Genomic DNA, 14624 nt, shown 5'->3' with positions numbered 1-14624 from the left:
TTAACCCTGCTTATAGTGGAAAGTAACCACAGTAATGATTTTGAGACTTTTTCTTAATTTTGTATGCATTTTGGGTAAATGTAGGTATATATTTATGTATTAGACAACTTTAATATGCAATTAAATTATATTACTTAAATTTAACAAGTAGTTTATGCAGTGATACGTTTTGTCAGCGTCTGAATATTGATAGAAACATGGACTTGTCATACCATTGCAATGTTTTTCACATATTTCTCCACCTCCAGCTTACTTATTAGCTTGAGCCGCAGCAGTTTGTACATATACTTTCTGTCTCCAACATTAATGTCAGCATTATAGGAACTTTGGATAGCTTTTTTCAAATTTGTCTCTTGTTGTCATTATGTGACAGATCTCAAGTGGCTGTGTCTTTTGGGTTGATGCACATTTTCCCCCTTGTTGTGGGAAACATTACCAGGCTTGAATAAATTACTCTGTCTATTCTTTGCTTCCTCACCCTTCCTCATAGTTTTATACTAAAAAGTGGCACCCTTTTATTTAATTCTTCAGTATAATAAAGCTTATGGAACTTTTATTTGGCTTTTATACCTTTTTATTAAGATTTGGGGGTGATGAATCACATGTGATGATAGTTTAAATAAGTTTGGAATGTCATCATCTCTTGATGCTTTATGGGTGTGTGTATTTGTTTTAGTCACTAAAGGGCAATGGCCTCTTATCATTTTGACCTGTCATGTGGCACAATTATTTATTTTGTTTGATTGATATGAATAGAGATGCACTGCATCTTATTTCTGTGAGTCAGCAAGAAAAAAATGCAATTTCGAAATTTAAAACATTTAAAACTTGTCTTATAGCCAGTGAGAGATGAAAATACAATGTGCCATGTAATTTGATACCCTGTTATGTCATACTTGCTGATGTCAGCATGCTTGTGTTTCTTTTGTGTAGCATGCTTGCCATAGAAAGATAACATGAAGATACAAAGGCAGAAAACAATTATTTTAATAACAAGAATAAGCCACTAATAAGTACAATACAACACAGCAACATGTAATCCGGATGCAGTTTAGCTATAGACATTGGTATCACATAAAATGCTATTGCACTATTATCCATGCACAAGCATCGGCAATTCTGTCTTCCAGTTATGCTTCAATATCGATGAAAAAAATACAACTTTTTCTAAAAGATTTAAATCTGGTTATAGGACACACGGTACTAATTATACGGAAGAACTGTGAACCAGTCTAGAAATGGGTGAACAAATAATAGAGTATTTACGGGTTTGGTGGTCCATAATTGGTTAATAATGAAAATTAAAATTTTAGCAAAAATATCTTTTGAGAGCTTATGCCATATGTAATTTTTAAAAAATATAGACAAATTTCTACTGATGCAATTTTAGTATTTTTACAGGCTTGACTCAGAAGTACTCATTAATGAAAGTAGCACCTGATTCATTTGGTGCAGAATCAATAACATGTGTTTCATGTACATGCAAATAAACGAAATGCCGCGGCTCATATGGTGTTCTCCACACATAATCTTGCACCAAGATTAGATGTGCATGGAGAATTATAGATCTCATCATCAGCACCCAGAAAGTTTAAGTTTCATTTTGAAGAAATGTATTTTACTAAATTTAAAATAGAATACTAATTTGGAATAGGTTACTAAACATTACTCATTATCACTTAAATAATCTTTTATTTCCCAATTAAATCTAAACACGAAGTTGGTAGCGAATTCATCTTTTACAATAATACATACCACAAGTACGAGTACACATTCCATTTTATTATAATATAAAATATAAAGAACAAAAAAATGTTGAAAAAATTAGAATTTTACCGTTAAAATCTCAAATCTTAAAAAGTGCCCATTCAGAGCTGTTCTGACTCGAGGAACAAACTAATTATATGGAAGTATGGTTCTCTTTTTTTTTTTTACAGTTTATGGTTTCTTTCAATCCAGTCAGAACTAAACTCTCGACCTTTTCCAGGGAAATCATGTGAATCATCTGCGTAAATCATTCACTCTTGATTTAATAATTAGCCTGTTCAGCAGCTTCCCACCAAATCTAAATTGCTGACCTTTAAAAACAAGCGAAATGTATTTTATGGATTTCTTCACCTGCTAGTAAACCGCGATCTTTATAAAATAGCATATAATTGTATTATACAAATAAATAACATTAATCTCAATATATTTTAGTGGAAAATTACTTTCAATATAATCTAATGAAAACTTACTTTTAATACAATTTAGAGAAAATTTCAATCTTAATACTTGTTCTCAAATAGTCTGCCATATTATGATATACGTTTTGGATACTCAGGTGTGTATCTATAACACGTCTCTGCAGTTTATGGTAACTAAACTTTATGTTCTGTTCTCTTCTATATACTTCCGGACACAAGAGGGAAATGTTAAGCCAATCAACAAGCCATGTTCCGAATTGAAGTTTTATTAATTTGACTAAGTCGTGGAATTTCCTGCTCTTTATGCATCAGTAAAGGACATTTAGACGTATTTATGCGCTATCAAATATTTTTTGATTTATTGAAAGATTAGAACAAAAACAATACTAAATCTCAATAATATCAAATGCTTAACTGACGTGCGTGTACACATACACACACTCATCACACACTCGTTTATACACATAAATATATACCAAACGATTTAAAATAAAGCTGCTGTTAAAAAACGAAGATAAAATTAAAAAACGGTTAAATCCCAAACGTTTTGAACAGATCTTGCGCTTTATGCAAAAGTTCATGACCTCCTTCGTAACGTCACCACAGGAAGAATCTCACAACAAGTTGCCTTCATTAGTCGGCTCTTGCAGAATGACACATTGGTCCTAGTCGACATTCCAAAGCTATCTTGCGGACTATTTTGGAAATAAAACTTGTTGTCAAATTGCACCTTGAAACAACTTTTTTTTTCTGTACCATATTCATTAGCATCTTGTGTTTTATTTGCTCCGCCACGTAGGGTGTTCATTTTAGCCTTGTGGTATTTTTAGATGTAATTCAGACAAGCTGTTATTTATAGTTCCCTCTCCATATGTATGGAAAGAACATGGCCCATGCTAATGTAATCTATAGGTTAGATCAATATCTTCCAATCAGCCAGCAATGATCAAGGGCGAAATAAATACCCAGACCTAAACGTCTGTGTATGTGTATTTTCTATTAGCACTGATATTCTGAAAGTGAGTGGATCTTGAGAGAAATTATTACTGGTTCCGATACACAGTGATAATTCTTGAACGAAACGTTGCACCAGTAACGCCACAGGAAGAACAGGTACTTTTATTGTCTTTATTGAAGCTCAGTTTGGCGTTCTCACCAGCTGGTATGCTGATAATGAAAAATGTAGTGAAACTCATATCTAGTTGTAACTATGTGAGTATTTTGTTTGGGTTTTTATTTAAATGTTTTGTCGTTTTATAGAACAATATGTTATTGGACATGAGTTTATTAGTTAATGTAGGTCCCCAAAATGTGCAAAAATGATTCAAAGATGACGTTTGTTTTAGAAATAGTCAAGCATCTTTGAAAGTAAGGAAACAATTACATATATTTAAAAAGATATTACACAGTTCAACGGAAGACAAATAAACACATATATGTATAGTCAAGCAAATAAGCAAATAATGAGAGAGAGAGAAGGTGAAATATAATACCCTTGATACAGTCACTGGTATTCGTTCAATGTATTTATATATCTAATACTTTGATTATTGTTTCAAGAACTAAAACTTTTCTAAACATTTAAATATAGTAAAGAGTTTCAATTTTGATTTATTTCCATGTCGCCTTTCTGTGATAGACACTTAGACAAGAAGTGCGTTGGAAGAGAGCTTTTATCTTTACGTATTAAATAAGTCTAAAAATTAGTTCTCAACATCTTCGTTATCATAACAATATGCAAACACCAGTGAGTTTACTAACATCAAACTGTAAAGGTCAGATTTGAGGGTGTTTCATGCGTGTCTTAATTTAGTGTTTTCTAAAGCAAGCTTGACATTTGCCAGTATCATGATATGGCCGTAGCCCATTAGTTTGATTCGATGTGCGTGTTTTAAAAATACAGTAATGTGACCCACTGGGTCAGCAACATCACCGGATTGATGTGAGGCGTGCGTGGGTTTCTAGGGGTTCCTATGTACAGTCGGAAGTCTCGCCTGAAATATGTTTACACGTACAAAAGATTTAATTATAATCAACGAAAGATAATGAAATCAAAAGTGTCTTTGACATACAAAGGTAGAGATTTCATCAGTGGTTGTAAAATATAATCATTATATTTCGATATAGTATTAGTAAATGAGTTACATAAAGAAATTATGAAATAATCGTCAGAGAAATTTATAGGATTCCATTATTGCGACTTGACACACATTACAAATATTTATTTCAGTATAATATCACAAAAATGGCATCCAACTGTCAAAAGAAAAATATATAGAAATTCACGAGAACTCCATTTCTTAGAACGCTTTATTCTTTCGATTTGCTGCGTATTGAAATCTTTTGAGATATTCTTAAGAAACGCAGGCACACCAGCATTGGTAACACCTTTGTTCTTCTATGCTTGAGTTAATATGTTTACAAAATAGACTCGGTACTAAAAATAAGTGCCGTGGTCTATATAAGCATTAACTAATATTTATTTTCTTGTGGCTTTTTTACAACCACAACAAAGAGTTGATTTGCTGCTTTTAAAATAGTCACAAGCTGGGTTTGACACAAGAGATTTCATTCGTACGTGTGCTATCATGCTCACAAGACCTATCAGACATACATTCATGAGTCAATACATTTGACCTTGAAATCAATGTCAGCTAACTATAAGCTTGTACAACTCACTGCATTAATAAACTTGGTCAGCTACGAAAATATATCAGCGATCTCTGACTTGAGAAGGGCATATAGGTAAGGCCCGTAAACATGATTGTAACAGAGTGGTCATGCTGATGCCAGTATCTGCACCGCTTGGTTTAGAACCATTAAATACTGCAGGACTCTCAGTAAAAGCTATATATCAATGCCACTATAGGAGTAGTAATAACAAAATGCTTGATTTTGCCAGTACGATTGCAGTGTTGGAGGTCAGATCATCTCCATTTTCATTCAGGACAAGCTACATATTGATGTACAATTTAAACGAGAAACCACTGTCGATATAACGATGCTATCATAAAAAGCAGCGATAAGATGATTATCAATATGGCTTCCAATACAGCAGCTTTGGGGTTAGATCAATGTTGGTTTCAATCGAAAGTAACTACATATTGCAAGAAGCCTTTTTAACACTCCTTGTGTATACAACCATCCATTCCAGAAGAACGACATACTATAAGATTTGCATGATGAATGATGTATTGGCCATGCTAGATGTCAGATTGATATCAGTTTAATTTAGAACCATGTACATTTCTTAGGCAAGCTTTGAATGAAAATCCAATGTCGATATTTACATCCCAACGGATGGACTACGGATGCCAAGAATTTGAAAATAGCCATTACGGTGCCATGTCAGGTGTTAGTAGATTTAAGGCCACTTGCATGTCACAAGAAATGTTTTTGTGAAGACTCTATGTCTACATGATCAGCTGTCTGGAGGCGCAGAGATGACAAGATGTTCAAAAAAAACACTTTAGCCATCATATTGGATGTTCTGTGGCGTCATGTTTGCTTATTACTCAAGGATCAAAGGACAAAACTATGTTTGAAGAAGCATATATGCGAAACTACTTGCGCAGCATTTTCGGCGTTTGCATTGCTTTTTATCCCTGTTCACGTGAATATATAACAAATGGAACGACTAGTCGTGGAGTTGACTCAATTTAGGTTTAAATATGGCAAGCAATCTCGTCGTAATAGAAGCATTTGGCTTGACTATCAAAAACCGAGTCACAATGTGACATCACAGGAATTTTCATGCCGTCTGATGATGATGTATGTACGAAATGTTCTATTAATTTGGAAGTACAGTTGCTCTTTGGATTATAATTTGTATAAATAAATCTACTTTACAATTGTACTGGTAATATAACTTAATAATTATTAAAATCAGTGTCAACGATTTCACTTTGCATCTGGTGTTAGGTTATTCTTTCTTATCTCGAGTACTGTTATCTGTAATGTTAGGGTTCCACTCTGGCAAAACTGAGAATAGTACCTTCGGGATGTTTGTCGACATTCCAAAACGTTTGTCTATGACGTCAGGGTGATGACGTCTAAGTCAATCAAAGTACATTCAGCTATAAGTGGCAAAGTAAGTTAATCTGTCCCCTAAAGGTTATATAATCAAGTACAATTTTAAAAACGCAGTAACTCATCGCATTAACAAATTCATTGGGATGAACAAACTCATTAATTTCTTCATAAGTCACCCATGATCAAATCTACACGTACGACGTCGACATGTTTGATGCATTTCATTGAATCATCGATTCACTGACAATATTGAATGGAATCCAGCAATTATTCTGCCTTCTGCATCTTATTATGCTGAGTAAGCAATCTCTACAAACAATTCAGCGTGATTTTGTCAACACACATTTTTCTTTGTTAAGATCAACTTGTTCCAAGTCGATGTCTTCTATGAATCGGTACCATCGTGTTATATGGCCTTTATATTGATGTTACACCAGCTGTTCACTTCTTGTTTTAATATGAGAAACGCAAGGACACGGCTTGATAAAGACCCCTGTCGTCCTGTTTATTCCTTTCTGTGCAAACATCAGTTGCCGTTGCAACGATGAAGTTACAAATCCATCAATGAAACAAACTTCCATTCGAGCAGAGCTTCGTACTGGCGAATGCATTCAACATCTACCATGTCAAAACTGTAGGGTAGCAAGTCAGCCATATTTACAGACTAAAGTGTACAACAAAACATGATATATTTCATTTTTTTGCTTCCGACTCGCCTAAATAATCTATCCTTCAAGCAAATTGTCCCTTGGATTAAAAGGTTCGATGTCCACCACATCGTTGTTCGAGGATGCGTCGAAATTCTGGATCAGTTTGTAAACGTTGATTACAGTCATGTTCCTCCAGTTCCACCACGTGGCATCATTGTACTTCCAAATGCATATTTGATTCATTTTTTCGTGCATAATTTTCATGGCTAAAACACTTGATTCGGAGTTTTCAGTCGTATAATAGGATAGCACATATGATATCAGTGTCACAGACTTCCATGAATTTTGTGCGCATCATTAGGTTTTCGAAATCGTAATTTCGACTGAGCAAAGACCTATCTTATTTTATCCCAGTTTCTGGCAAGTTGTCTCAGCTTACATGAAGTTTGGCACAAGGGACGGAACTAATGTGCCTTGCAGAATACAGACTACTTACTGATTGGGATTCTTTCTCTAGCTAGAATTTGTTATCCCATCACAATAGTACAAAAGTACATCATTACCTGCGTGCATGAGTGTAATCTCGAACGTTTACACAACATCGTCATATAATATCTACATCAGACCAGCAATATTTCCGCCAAGAGTTCGAAGAGTGAGCATTTTACCATGTGTAGAAATCCTCCAACTGCTCAGCTTGCACTCTGGCTAGGTCGAGGTAGTGTGCCTCTGGCAAATGTGTTAACACAAATGGTGCTGATTTTCCCCGGCTTTTAAAAGTGATGAAATCATTTTAGCCATGTTAGTCTTCCAAATATTTTGGCATTTTAATCAAACCCATACCCAAGTAACTCATGGAATCTTTAAACTGTACTCTTCCCACTTTATTTCATGATCTTGGCTGCATACATGATCAATATTAAATTCCTTTTTCCTGAGAAGAGCTTTGTTAGGTATATTCGATTTAATTATATCTGATTTAATATATTTTTATCTAAATTTAATTGTTTGTCACTTTTTAAAAATTCATTACATGCTACTGTAATGTAAATTTATTCACAGAAAATAGTTTGACCTTGACTGTTTGTTTTATAAACACCAGGTATTGATCTAGATCATGGCTTGATTGAAAATTAGTAGCAACCACGAAGACAAGTTCTATTTTATTTTAAAATGATTGGTCATTGTCGAGGTCATGATGGCACTTTGTGTTTAAGATGTATACAATTTTGTTTTGGTTTTTAATTTCTTAGAATAAAATGATTGGTTTTCGTCAGGGTTACACTGGGTGTACGTGACCTATAACAAGTAAATAATTCTATGAGCTTCCAGAACATGATCACCTGACCCCTTTTTTACGTTTTAGAAGACCATCCAGCTTATGTTTTGGAGAATTATTCTCAGTAGAAGCTGGGCTATTAAACTTGAAGTTGAATGTTGTGATGCTTGGAGTTATTTCAAATTACTTGACTCAAAAGGATTAATTCTGTTTGTTTTTTCGTCTGGAAAATACGTGTGCTCATGTAAAAGTGTTGAACAAGGACAATTTCTTTATTAAAATGTATTCAGTTATCAGAAACCGGGGTGATAATTCTTGTTTCTACAAGGAACTATAGAATTCAACACTACAGATTTCACCACACGTCAACGTCTTCCATCTTGGATTCTTCGTCGTGATTCGAACTTCGAATCAGTTGGACCTTTTTTGTTAGGACTTAGACAAATTTATTCTTGGATTATTCTTGAATTATTTTTCGATTTGATTCTATAAAACCGTAAATTCATTTTTTGTTTATTTTTCCAGATTTTTTTCAGGGAAATAAATTATTGTATATTTCAAAAGCTTGTTGTTTTCACTCTTTTTTGTGTTACTGTTTTTTCGAGCGAAAACACGTGACATAAGAGCTTCAAAAGCATGACCGTCATGCCCTCGATAAATTATAAGCGATCACTGTAGCGTATTTATGCCAATAGTAAAAAAACCGCTAAGTAAAGTCAGAAGGAGCATTATCTTTTCACGCCGATGCATCGCAAATATGCAACGGTAACGACTGTTAGAGAATAAATACTGCTTCATACTTTCATAGCAAACTCGATGAGCTACACAAAAGTTAGGGATTTAAATACTTGTTATTTGCAAACATTTAAAATAAAAATGTATAAAGTCTGCGCAGCGTAGCACTCTTGATTTACACATTTTCCTCCAGAGGTGGAGCATTGAATTAAGTCATGTCCTTCAGGACCATACATAACCTCGATATATCTTATTTTGTTGTTAATTTGTATTGTAACCTTTATCACAAAATGTTTCTAATATTAACGGTGTCTGGCAAATTCTAAAAAAAACATTAATAGCATCAAAATGATTTTGGTGATGATAGACGTGAATATATTTTCCGTCTGGAAAATTTTCATCGAAACAGCAGATCTCAACGATATCTTGAAGGTAAATGTTCAATGTACAGTGAGAGGCTGCCAAATGTTTTAATTATTTGCATGTCAAGGGATTCACACGCGGGTTTTTCGCAATCCATCTTGTTCCAAAAGGGTCTCTACTTTTGTTCCATTGGTTAGATTCGGCCGAGTTTCAACTGTCCAAACAGAATCACTCAATTATAGTAGCTCTGTTTTCTTTGCATACTCTCTACCCATCTTGATAAAACCCTGTCTCGAATGGTGAGCCAAGAATGTAAAACCGGTATCATACGAACGTTGGATTTTTCACTGGTAATTTCAAATTCGTTCCTCGATTGTTGCACGCGTTGAACTTTGGCGATGATTTGTGGAGGTACTATTTGAACAAGGTTACAAAATACGATCCAGACGGGAGGTTTCAAACTGTCGTGCGTGATAACAAGTCGCAAACTGTGTACATCTTTACCTCAGTTCGACTCATACGTCATAGATTCCTGTACGTTCCTAACAAATGCAGACGGGAGGTTTCAAACTGTCGTGCGTGATAACAAGTCGCAAACTGTGTACATCTTTACCTCAGTTCGACTCATACGTCATAGATTCCTGTACGTTCCTAACAAATGCAGCAGCTTCTTCGGAGACAATGAACTTGATTTCTTTAAATTTGGCGCTGTAAGTGTAAGCTGTGGTTTGACATGTTCTCGAAGTCATTTTGTTTCACTGTTGAATATATAAAAGGTCGATTGGGACTACCGAACGACATTCTCGCTTGTATGATCTTTCTCCAATTGTGAATGGAAGGGATTAAATTCCACTTCATCGCTCCCTTCATGTGGCCACAATGTTACACCGTTTAAACATTAAACTATTTCATAACTCAGATTTTTTAATAAAAATTCCATGTTGATCGAGAAACAAAGGGAAGAAGATATTAAAGCAAAACTATTGTGAAACATGTTTTGCATAAAATTGGATTTTCTTTCTTTTTTCATTGGCATTCTCAGAAGGAATCCCGGGTCAGATGAGTTCGTTAAAACAAATGTTTTCCAGGTCTTCGCTATAAGAACATCTTCCACTTTTTCTTTCTTATCCGGATCAGCCTGCAAATAAATATTGCATTGTCTGTATCTCCCTCATATTCAGTCGAACCCACTGGAAATAAACTTGATTCATACTATGATCATCTTTAAAGCCAGCAATTATCCTTTATCTTTTTCGTATATTTCCCGTTCAGTACGAATTGCTTAACTAATGCGAAAATCGAAATAAGCTGAAGATAATTAAGGTCACTAGGTCGCTAAGGAAGGGTTGGTTGACCGGCTTCAGGCACCAAAATGCTTTAGTGAACTTTAGTCGAAGTAAGAAGGGACCAAATCACTTGCTGTTGAGAACTCGTTAAATACCCAAATTAATGTATACTTTTTCCATTCGAAATAAGAAACGAAACATACATCATACTGATACTCCCACTATATCTTATTCCAACCATTTACATAAAGTATTTTAAAACTGTGCAATTTGAACACATTTTAAACTTTGGTAGTAAATTCTACGACGCAAGCTAAATTGTTACATGTGCATTACGTGTAGGCATATTTATTGATAATACTTTATCCTATCACCGCAAGCCAAGGTTCCGATATGTTAACCATATCTACACCTTGGCTAATCAATTAGCTATTTCAGTGCTTCTTCCTAGCTTCATCGGTTGGATTTCACGAGTTGTATCCCTTAGTATGCAATGTCAACTAATCAATAGCGTATAACAGCGGTGCATTGTATTTAGGCCGAACATGGTTGAGACAATTGACTTCAAAAGGATATTTTTTAAGTTTAGCATCGAAAGGATGACTACGTACCAGAGAGATCTCATTACTTGGGCTGAGTGGAAAATGGCTTATTTATGAGTCAATTGATGTCGTGTGCTCCCCTGGACCAGTGTTCAAATTTGAACAACTTTTTTTTTATTGGATGCGGTGGCTTGACGCCACATTCAGTGAAATTCGCAGTCTCGAAGCACAGAAATAGCCGATCGATCCTCTTTGGTGTATTAAGAATTAACATATCGGAACTTTATCAAGCAAAGATGGCTTTGTCTGGGTCCAAACACTTTGCAACAATATTGATAAAGTTTCTAAAATAATGGAATTTAACAATGGTAAGTGGGGCTATTGGGATCATTTGATCCGAATAGTGTACAATACTGTTGTTGCACGTTTTAATTTCTTGCTGCTCAGGGTGAGAAGAACCTCATGATTCCTCTTACATGCATGTAATATACAGCTTTTATATATATATATATATATATATATATATATATATATATATATATATAAAGATCTGTAGATCGTCAATGTGACGAGTGTGTATGATTAAGAATATCATTTATATATTCTAAAAGCAATCATATCCAAAGATTTATCATTCAAGCGCTTCTCTAATTATGTTTTGAAAATACGAAAAGAGTGAATTCAGGATAATTCTGCATCCATAGTGATAAATATTCGAACCACTTCAGTAATCTACCTTAAACGCGATATTTATAACTTTAATAAACGCTACTGAATGCAAAATACCATCGAACTCTTTACTTATATCAAAGAAGTTAGTTCTAACTTCCGCATCCTTTAACCAGATGTGAGCAAATCGTATAATACATATCTAGTAGCTGATTAGTTGTCGAGTCACTGGTTGTAAAGTTTGATTGAATTGGTACATTCTGATAATGCTTAACAACGTTATTATACAGTATGTATAGACACAGATCTCAAACACCTTGGACTAAATACAAATAAGTAATACTGGACGATATTTCGAAACATCTTTTTCTCAACTTTTATCGTACACCTATTAAGATAAAATTCCCAAGCTTCAAACATTCTAAACATCTTGTCATACGAAGAGGAAAAAATTACTTCTGCTTAAATTACACTTTTTCTTTCATATTTTGCTGTATATTACAAGACTGGCATAGTTGAAATAGTTTAATATTAGCTATAATATATTATTCATTACAATCTCTCATAAAGACTACGTACTCTGGTTAAGATTTCTGGGTTCATTCGGTGCTTGATCAAATATGATCCACAGTGTCTCTACTGTTTGGTGGTCTACGTAGTCTCGGATTATTATGTACTTCAGATGTAAATTTTGTTCTACTCAAATACAATCCAGATCAAATAAAAATAGATCAGACTGTAGACTTGCATGTAATTAACTTTTGAGGTAAACATAGACCCAGCCTATAAATATGTTCACATTCTTGCCAGAAGGTTCGAAATGATTTAAAAAATAAAAAATAAAAATAAAAAAATAATAAAAATTTCATCATTTATGCATGAAGCCATGTTTTAATAACATTTATTATATCAAACCAACTGAGAAGTATAGGCATGAATCATGATTACATTAGATTACGTACAATGAATATTAAGATGCAGCATACTGATTGTCGATTTGATGCATAAATTCAGATCTGTAATTCCTAGCATGCAATCATTAGAAAGATACATTACCAGTATATGACAGATAATTATCGCTGGAGGTGAAAATAGAGAAATGGTTGAAACAAAAAATAATTTAACCCATGAACCAGAAGCAGGGGTGCATGATTAAAACTATCTAGAAAACATTAGGTGTTGATCTCCCTGAAATTTATTTACTAAATCAGATAAAAGATATCAAGACGTTGACATTTGCCAATTTAAGGATTTATTAGCAGTGTTTATACTATAGCAGTGTTTATACTAAGTCAAGCACATTAGTACGTAAAATCCGTTAAACAGGCCAACGGTTAGTTGGTATTGAGCAATAATTATTATCATTTAACCTGCTAACACCTATTCTCTGTGGCTGCGTGTACTACACGTACCTTCAGGAAATGTATGAAAATCACAAACATGTTACTAAAGTGCACATGACAATTACCTCTCCTTATAGTGCTTATAACAATTTGGTAAACTACAAGTGTAAATAAAAAACACAAAACAAACACAATTAAAGAATATAGTATATAATAACAATACAAGAATTAGATATTTTTTGTGCATAACTTGTAAGGTCTTTGACACCAGCCCTAACCTCATCATCTAAGCTTGGGTTGGTCGGGGGGGGGGGGGGGGTAAGAGAGTACGGGGAGGAGGAAGAGACCCTACTAGTTACTGATTTCTAATATGCTAACGTACAATCATGCAAACTAGCGTACGTATATATTATAAATTGTAAACAGTAACACAACACTTGAGTACTCTCAGAGATTAAAATCGCAATGAATCATCCTCATCATCACGAGTAAATGAACCAATAGGGCTATAATCTGAATAGGTGGTCAGGTTGCTGTGACGATTGTATGATCTTCGCAGATATGGTCTTTTGCCTAGTTATGACCCCAAACCGAGTTCCCTAATTTATTCATCGATACACATGTTGTTATGTGGGAAACTTAATTATGTTTCTTCTAAATAAAATAGTTTCGAACCCAAAATTGACGTCATTTTATATTTCCTTCGTTTCTCTTACCTCTTTGCAGTGTTCTTCCTTGTACTTGTTACACCTTCACTCGTGTAAACTTCGTGAAGAAGCTTTTGAGATTTAAGTTTACACCTGGCTTTCATTATTTCGTAACATTTATGATAGTTCACAACTTTAACAAGAGTTGTCCTGTTTTCATGATACAAGGATCCAACCAAATGGCTTATATTAGATTCTTCATTGTGATATCCGTCTCAGATCATGGACAAACTCTAAACACCAATTCATCTTTAGATTCTCTTTCTTTATTTTTTTAATACTTCTTCACTATTATTGTTCCAACTTACTCTTCCTTTTAACAGTTCATGTGGCCTAGTGGTTTGAGCGTCCGCCTCAGATGCGAGTGGTCGCGGGTTCGAACTCTGGCTGAGTCATACCAAAGAGATAAAGTTGGTTCTAACAGCTGCCTCGCTAGGCGCTCAGCATTAAGAGGTTAGTGTTAGGACTGGTCGGCCTGGTGTCAGGATAATGTAACTGGGTGGAACGTCATGCTACATGTGTGCGGCACGATGTCACAGTGCTAGACATCACTATAATCTGCTGCACGGCAGACATCTTAGCGATCTGACTGAAAAATTGTTAAAGCTACGTTAAAAATCCAAATCGCTCACACACACACACACACACACGCACACACACACACACACACATTCGCTTCCTTTGCATCGTTAGACTATATTCCAATACTTCTACGACAACAATATCGTTAAAATTTCCTTTCCTTCTTATCAAACATAGCTTTTCAATATTTATTGGCTGCTTATTTAATTATGTTTACCAAAACCCGGCTAACTGCTTTAGGTATAGCTGA

Source organism: Sinohyriopsis cumingii, chromosome 3, assembly GCF_028554795.1.
Source record: "Sinohyriopsis cumingii isolate HCF-2022 chromosome 3, ASM2855479v2, whole genome shotgun sequence".
NCBI classification, from domain to species: Eukaryota; Metazoa; Mollusca; class Bivalvia; order Unionida; family Unionidae; genus Sinohyriopsis; species Sinohyriopsis cumingii.
This window is presented reverse-complemented; position numbering follows the sequence as displayed.